General features: G+C 40.9%; 1 protein-coding gene across 2 annotated transcripts in view; it reads left to right on the top strand.

Moving 5' to 3' along the window:
• Positions 1-2,251: 2,251 nt before the first annotated feature.
• The window catches only part of LOC117747972 (inactive ubiquitin carboxyl-terminal hydrolase 53-like), a 28,028-nt gene continuing 21,746 nt past the window's right edge, over positions 2,252-8,533 (top strand). Inside the window, exon 1 of one of the 2 annotated variants that reach the window (XM_034557526.1) lies at positions 2,252-2,636. The gene's annotated coding sequence lies outside the window, so the exon portion shown is untranslated. The remainder of the gene's footprint in view (positions 2,637-8,533) is intronic. The other variant, XM_034557527.1, reaches the window with a different exon arrangement.

Genomic DNA, 8,533 nt, shown 5'->3' with positions numbered 1-8,533 from the left:
CTGGCCAAGTCTCGCTAATTCATCTTAAATTAATATGCCCTCCACAACAGCATTAAACCGGTGTCGGATCAGTGGCTTGCTGATTGGAGTTCAAGATCTCACATTCGGTCAATTATACATATAATCTGATTAATTGTACTTTGTTGCCATACATATCGAGTGGAAAAAATGAATCATATCCCAAATCGTATCCAAAAGTCAATGAGCCGCTGTTTTGCAGAAGTCATTCAAAGGGCGTGACAGCCAGGCAATGATGGGTCAGAGCAATACAGTCATTTTTTAGACTTTTGGCTCAGAGTAAGGCAGAAATGCTGACAATGCGCAAATTGTGAGATTCAGCGGCTGGATTGCAAGCTGTCCGCCGAGGTCAGAAAAGAAAAGTTTACATTGGTGTAACTTGTTTGAGACCGGATCTGTTCGCACTTTCTGATCCATAATTTATCGGGGGTATTCACACATTCAGTGGCAGCACTTCAAAGCAAGGAGGCCTCCAGCCAGGGTGGGAATGCCCAACATCATAATGTGAAGCTCTTCTCTGTCGGCTCAGAGCACCACACTGAGGCCAAAATACTTTTGTTGGTAACCCGCTCATAAAAAAATAAGCAACAACAAAAGAAAAATATATATATTTGAAAAAATATATATATGTATACTGTATATATATATTTCTGAACGTCGACCCTCCAGAATGCCATATTTTATTGGGTTAAGGTAACTTTTTAAACCATTAAAAGCTCACATCACTCAAACTGATTATCACCACACTCTTTTTTATATTTTAAGAGAAACCATTATATGTCACTCGAGGAAATGTGTGGGAAGGGAAATGGCATTGTCTCCTTAATGAGCCCTTTCAAGTACTTCCTGAGGAAAGGCTGAACCACTCTGATACATTGTGACCCCTCGCCGCACACTTGATCATTGCGTACCGTTTCCTCAGCCTTAATGAGTGACTGTGCCAGTTTTTTGTTTTATAGAATTCTTCCTTAAACACAAAGTTTGTTGGACATAGGACCTGGTTTTAGGGGTTCCACAGAAGGTGACACAACACTTTACTGATACTTAGTCTAATCTCAGTAATTATTGCAAATAAATTGGTCAAATAATAACTAAAACTATATTAAACACACACACAAAGGGAATTCTGATTTGAAGAGTTACAAAGGCAAATGGCCTGTGTGAGGAAAAGTGCTGGTAACTATTACACAGATCCCTCCTCCATAGCAATCAAACAAATATCTGAAAAACATGCACGCTTGCATGTGTAACCAGTCATCTTTTAAAATTGTGTTGGACTTACAATAAATAGTGGCTATGTTCAAATTAAAAGTTAAAATTGTATTACCCACCGTAAATGTTTTGGGAAATAAATGATCCAAACATCAAATATATCATTTCTTATCTCGTAATGATACACCCATAAAAAAAAGCCATCTCTTTTGGAGGCAATCCAAACTACTTATTTTAATTAATTTAATCTATTCAAATAAAAATGTGGTCAGCTTGCTGGGGGCCTTGAGCCATGAAACACGATAGGGCTGTTGTCTCTTGCTTCAAAAAGAGGGAGACAAGCTTTAATTGCACATCTCTCTCATTGCTTTCTTTATATAACAGGATCGGACAGATGGTGTTTGGGTAACAAGAGCCTTACATCACTTTGCTCCGCTCTTACTTGTTCATAATCATCAGGGTTATAATTGTCATCACACACATACACACTCATAGGTACATGCGTGTATCCCCCCCCCCCCTCCCCCTCACAGTCACGGACCACCACGCTGCTTCATATGCACTGCGTGCAGATATTATATTGGGTAGTTTGCTGGCTTTGGGACATTTATTTGTTTCATCCCTGGATGCAGAAAAACAAAAAACTGAGAGAAAAAAAAAATGAAATAAAAAAAGAACCATAAACGCTGAAGTGGTTTCTGACGTGATTTCGAAAGACGAGCTACTTTTTAAGGCAGTTTTGCGGATGTGAACTAACACTACGCACTTTTGAGGGCTAACTCTCAACCCCTGCACCATGAAGAAACGTCTGCCTGCCAGCAGTGTTGCGGCTCTGCAAGTGTTGGGAGAGTGTGTGTATGTGTGTGTGTGCGCGCGCGCGTGTAGCAGTGGCAGTAGTGTACAGTAGCATGGCAGACTGCAGTAAATACACTGTTGAAGAGGCGGGGTTTGACATCTCAGCTCCGAAAACATCTCTAATCCAGTATTTCAGGTGCCGAAGTCGACCGAGCGACCATTGCTCACTACCGCCGCGCATCAAGCGAACCGCAGCAGCGCCGCACGCCTCCGAGGAATATATCGCGAGTGGACAGAGACGGCTGCTGTGTCCTCGGTGAGAGAAGAAACGCTACCAAAAAAAAAAATAGCCAGAAGTTTCAGCGGCGTGAACGCAATACTTTCTTCTTCTTTTTATTTTTTTTTTTTGCCGGTGGTGTTTTTAGTTTTTAGTGTCTCTGCCTTGAAGTCACGTCACGTTTGAACCAGCGACTCCCTCGGCGTCTCAGTCTCTCTCTCTCTCTCCCCTCCTCCTCCTCCCTTCTTCCCGAAACTCAACGAACATACTTCCAACTCTCGCTTTCACTGGATATTACCGCACTATCTGGTTCTTTGTTGTTTCTGTCTCCGAGGTGAGTTGCTCTTTATTTGAAGTTGAGATAGTTCTTCAAACTTTGCTAGTTTTTTGTTGTTTCGGCAGCGGAACGTGGGGCGGAAATGTAGTCTCACCTGGGGCTCAGGTAAGTCGGAAACCAGGTAAGGCCTAGCATTAGCTAGCTTTAGTTAGCACAGGTATTAAGTCATGTTAATACCGTGTAAGTGTGTTTAAAAAAAACAAACACCAGAAGACTTGTTTAGTCCTTTTAAAAAATATATATTCTTATTGTTCATTTCAACCTACAGTAAAACACACATATTTAATTGTCTTTTAAAAGTCGTCCGCAGTCGCATTGTTGTTGACCGCTAGTTAGCAATGTGTCGGGATACATATTTAAAATGTGTAACTATAGTACAACGAAAACGAGGCTGAAGTGACCACACTCCTCGTGTCCAGTTTGTATTGCCACGCAATATCTCCACGGGCCGATACAATACGTATTAACTGACCGAAACGTCAAGCTTTCCCTCCTGTCTTTTGAGGTGTCGTGTCACTTCATGATTTAAGCTAAACTGCCAATACTTTTTTTTGTTGGGGGGGTGGGTGGGGTTGTGGAGTTGTGGAGTTGTGGACTGAGAGGTTTCACCTTGCGTAATTTGTGTTTTGCACACCCTGTTTTATATATTTCGACAGAGCAGTCACAAGTTCAGAGGAGAGCTCGTTTGCTGACGCTCATCCTCGCTCGTGAACGCATCTAGAGAAGCCCCCCCCCCCCTCTATACGCAGCACACCTCATGTCCCATAAGCACAGTGGTGATGAAGCAGTGAGATCATCAGGGTCCTCCCCCCTTGTATAGACACCATACACACTCAACCTTTATGTTGATGGTTGTGGAATATTTCCTTTCGGACCAAGATGGTAAACTAAATACGGAAACATGCTGAAGAACCAGTTTGGACGGTGAACCTTCTGTCACCGCTTTGTTTTCCAAGAGTTCTTGGAGTAAGTGTGCTATTATTTTTATTTTAAAGGCATTGTTTGCTCAATTTACTATGTGGTTTCGATGAATTTATACACACTTGACTCAGGGGTTAAGATGAAAAGTTGTCACACTTTGTGTGTGTGTTTGTGTCAATTATAAAAGTGGAGAGGAGGATGTTATTTTTCAATCAGATTCTTTGCAGTATGGGATCCTGCAACCTGTGGGTTTTGTTCCCCCTTTTTCCACTGCAAGGAATAATGGGTGACTCAGCGTGGTGTTGGTGACCTGTTCAGTTTCACAGGGTTGAATACGGTCACCGTGTGCTGGAAGGCGGCAGTCCTTTGAGCAGGAAGCCCACACAGGAAACGACCGCTGCATTGTTGCCTGAAGGCTTAAGCCATGTCTGCAGTCCGTAGGGAATGTTACAGTCGAGTTTCACAGTTTTGAGTGTTTTTGAATCCGTGGTCATGTTTTATTGCTTCTTTTGGCTGCATGTGGTGGCTACTTGTGGTTTGTGGTTTTCCAGACTTTTGTGTGTTTGCCCAGTCGCAACTTTTAATTGAACTAAACAGACTGAAGGGATAACTGTGGAAAGCCAATCCATTAAATCATAGAAAATTGGCATATTGTGTCGACGGAGAGGAAGTGAAGTAAACAAACAAAAAAAGCAGACACTTATTTCACCACTTTGGAAGAAGAACAGAGATAAAGTGGAACTCTGAGTGGGAGACTGTCATCTGTGAGACTTCTCTATAAAAATGCGACTTTGTTTCAGTGTTTACCATATGAGTCAGACATCTAAGAAGTGTGCACAAGCGCATCCAAAAAAAAAAAAATATATATATATATATATATATATATATATATATATTTTTTTTTTGCACGGTGGTGTAGTGGCTAGCACTGTCGCCTCACAGCAAGAGGGCTGCGGGTTCAATTCCCGGTCAGAGCGGTCCTTCTGTGTGGAGTTTGCATGTTCTCCCCATGGCAGCGTGGGTTCTCTCCGGGCTCTCCGGCTTCCTCCCACAGTCCAAAGACATGCTGCAGGTTAATTGATCTCTAAATTGCCCATAGGTGTGAATGTGAGAGTGAATGGTTGTATGTCCCTACATGTGCCCTCGATGGACTGGCGGCCTGTCCAGGGTGTCCCCTGCCTTCGCCCTATGTCAGCTGGGATAGGCTCCAGCGCCCCCGCGACCCTAATGAGGATAAGCGGTATTGAAAATGGATGGATGGATGGATATATATATTTCTTTTATTATTTCTTTAATATTATTTATTATATATATATTTCTTTGACATGGAAAACGGCCACATTAATTGTCACTGTGTAACAGGCAATGCTTTTAAATTCAGTGGGGGGTAACTAACTAAGATAAGTACACTTTTATAACAAGTTTGTGTAGCAATAGGAGCAGTGCAGCATTTGAAACTGCAGTTTATAATCTCAAATACAACACAATCTGTTACGTTGCTCAGCAGTTTTTAGTCCGTTCATTTGGATACCGGACTTCGCGGGCATGACACTTCCCAGATCATTTTCAGGTGTAGCTGATGCTCCACAAATCATCCGTTTAAGAAACGGTTGTTTATAGAATTTGTTTTACATTAAAGTCTGTATCTTATAACATTTTTGTTTGTTACTCTAGCAACTCAACAGTTTAATTCTAGAGTCCATTATCAACCAGCATTTTACATAAAAGAGTGTCTGTGTAGGTGGGAAAGAAAAAATATTAAATGTTTAAACTTTCATAGGTCACAAAGTATGGACTCAACATAACTCTGAAATGACCTGCCTGAAGGTAAAAATGTTTCTCTTTATAATGTATAAGATTATTAGAATAGATTAAAAACTCATTTAATTTCCGTAAAAATAGAAGATAAAAGGATGCACAATACTGCACTCCCACGGGAGTCGAAGTTGCTGTTGAACGTAATCCCCAAAGGAAAGTCATTTATCAACGGTGTGTCAGAGTTGAGGAGTAACACGGGGGAACGCTCTTAGCTGTCATGCAGCACGATAATTCACCAGCTTGAAAGTAAGATATATTGATCTGCATTGAGAAAAAGATAGGACGTACATCAATTTATCTCAGTGTCTCAGAAGTTGTAGAGAGGCTGAATGGTGTACCGTGCAGTCGGGCGAGTGTTTTATCAAGGAAAGGGAGGATTACAAATGTATTTAAAGTATGCATGACCTATTGGAGCTTGTGTGCATTTCTGGTGTTTAAAAGAACTGATGTAGAGAGAATTGTCGGTATCGTTATGGGTAGTAGGAAGTGAACCTGTCGGCTAAATTGTTCCAACAAAGGCCTCTTCGGATACATCGATCGTGTCTTCTCTCTTTGTGCGGTTTCCACCATGTGTTTCCTTTTTTGCATTTTACAGGCCTTGAATTACGGTGACTCAATTTACCACAGATTGGTTCATCAGCGACTCCTTTCATTACCATATAAAGGAGATCAATTGAATCCTTCCTAATGAGGCTATCCATCAACGGATCACTAATAGTTAGATTATAGCAACCGACTCCCTGCGCCTTCACACCAAACATGCCCACATCTTACTGACTCCTTTGGCTGATTGCTCCAAGGTGCTCGTCTTAGCTTGGTCCCTATGACGAGGAACAAGTCCAACCCGGACCTTGCCTGACAAAGTGTGAGCAAGCCTTTGTTTATAAAGGAAGACTGGACTTCCTGTACTGGTGCTGCTGAGAACAAGTTAAATGACGTCTTTTGTTTGGCTTCTTAGATCGAGGAAATCGAGTATACAAGTATTCACACTGTGCAGGGGATGTCTGGTTATATTAGTAAAGCAATAACTATCTACACAATGACAATAAGTTTAACGACTTGGTGTTTGTCCTATTATCTGTTATTTCAAGTGGTGCTATTTATGTATGGTGCCTTGATTTTTGTATTGTTTACCTCCCTGAATTTTACTTTTTGCTGCAGTCGTTACCTAATTTTCCCACGGGGATCAACGATTTCATCTTCTCTCATACACACTGCTCTTGATCTTACAGCGTTGCATATGGCTGAACCCCACTTCTTTAATGTGTTTGAGCCAAATTTAAAACCCCGGCTTGTCTGGGCCATTTGTTATCCATCAATTGTCATATAAAAGATCAGTTTTGAACAAAGAACTGACTATCATATGAGCATAAACCCAGAGAGTTATATGAAAAAAAACAAATTGGACAAACTAGTGAGGATTATCCGAAGTAAAGAAATCCGCCTGAAGAAAAATGTTTTTATTCACTGCTAAGAGTTGAAACGGAAGGGTGTGAACAGACGTCTTGGCTTGCATTGGGTAGTGACGTAAACCTTGCTTCTAGACAATATTGTGACCAGCCAATTGACTCATTTTCTCCACTTAGGTTTATATACAAGGCAATTAATAGTACTTTTATTGAAAAATCATAATAATATGCATCAGTACTTCCAACTCTTCATATTTCATCTGTATACTTGCTCATGTGCCACTTTAACCTCTCTGGATTGTAAAGCCATTCCATGTCTAAAAATGTGCGCCTGTCCCGCAGTGCAAAATCTACATGGGGCCGGTCACATGATGTTGTCAGATGAAAAGTGTCATGCTTAATCTGATAAGCCTGGAATGTAATTTTAATTTCTTGTGGCGGAAAAAGAAATCTGGTTGTGGCACTCATGTTACCAAGTCTTCCGCGATGGCCTCGTCATATCACAAAGGGAAATTAAATAACAGTGAAAGTAATGTGTTTTATTGTTAAGTAAGGGCGAACATATTACGTCGTATTATTTTTAAGAGGTAAAAAAAGAATACTCTTTGCCCTCATGTACTGGAGCATAATTTTTTCAAGCGAAAATTATGTCATTGAATTGTAGTCAGCCAGTGCCAATTCTACTCAGACTAAAAGACAGCATAAGTGAGGTTTGCAGTTTAAGTGGACCACCATAATGCAATAATATTTTTAGGACCAGGCAGGGCCATATTTACTCTTCCCGTGGTCAGCAGTGACCCAATATATGCCGTGGCTTAATTTTCCCTTATGAAACATACACATAGTACCAACATGTTGGGGCACGTGATGTCATTGGTAAAGGTGGGCCTGAAACTAATCCAGAAACGGCAGCTCTTAAGCAACCGGGAGCTTAAGTGATTGCTTTGGAATGCTGATTGCAATCGAGTCCAGACACGACGTACAGAGGCAAAGACCTGAGCATGTGTAGTTCAGTCACGTAAACTACGTGTAAATACTGAACTTCAGGTTGCACTATTAACCTGCTGTAAGGTAACGTTGTTGCAACATCATTATCATCATCAACCATTGTGGATTCCTAAAATACCAGGATGGAAATGTGGTCCAACTGGTTTTGGCTGAAACTTGTTGTGCGGCTGGAGACTGTCACAAGAGGGAAGTTTCATTGTTTGTGCAAAGTAGGGCAGTGTTTCTTTTTTATTATTGTGTTGTCCTCTCACTAAATAACACCACGTTTGAGGTTTATTCTTTTAAGGTGTTGAGGTCTAAATAAGGCTGAATCACCATGGGTCACACAAGGAACTATTGCTCATTGTTGCTTCTTTGTTCTCTCTTGTTGCCGAAAGTACATTTGCTTTGCCGCAACTTCAGTTTTCAATAAAGACACACAACAAGCTTTGTATAATTTACAATGACATGAAAGAATATCCCATAAAAATCGTAATAAGCATATTAAAAAACAAATGCAGGCCGTGGCTATGTAGTATGTCGCTCTTGGGGCATTCACGATCGTAATAACCTAGACACAGCTTCCATTGTCCCACTGAGCACAAACATATTCATCCATCAAACCTCTTAAAGTAGTGTTCAGTCCTGCTTTAAGAGGTGCAGAGTGCACGTTTTATAAATTTAACTGCATCTTCAGTGGTCTGTTGCAACGTTCTCCACAGCTCATCTCGTGTTAATAAAAAAAAAAAAAAAAAATAG

The sequence above is a fragment of the Cyclopterus lumpus genome, chromosome 18 (assembly GCF_009769545.1).
Source record: "Cyclopterus lumpus isolate fCycLum1 chromosome 18, fCycLum1.pri, whole genome shotgun sequence".
Classification (NCBI taxonomy): Eukaryota; Metazoa; Chordata; class Actinopteri; order Perciformes; family Cyclopteridae; genus Cyclopterus; species Cyclopterus lumpus.
The sequence above is the reverse complement of the archived record's forward strand: the minus strand, read 5'-3'. Positions and strand labels throughout refer to the sequence as shown.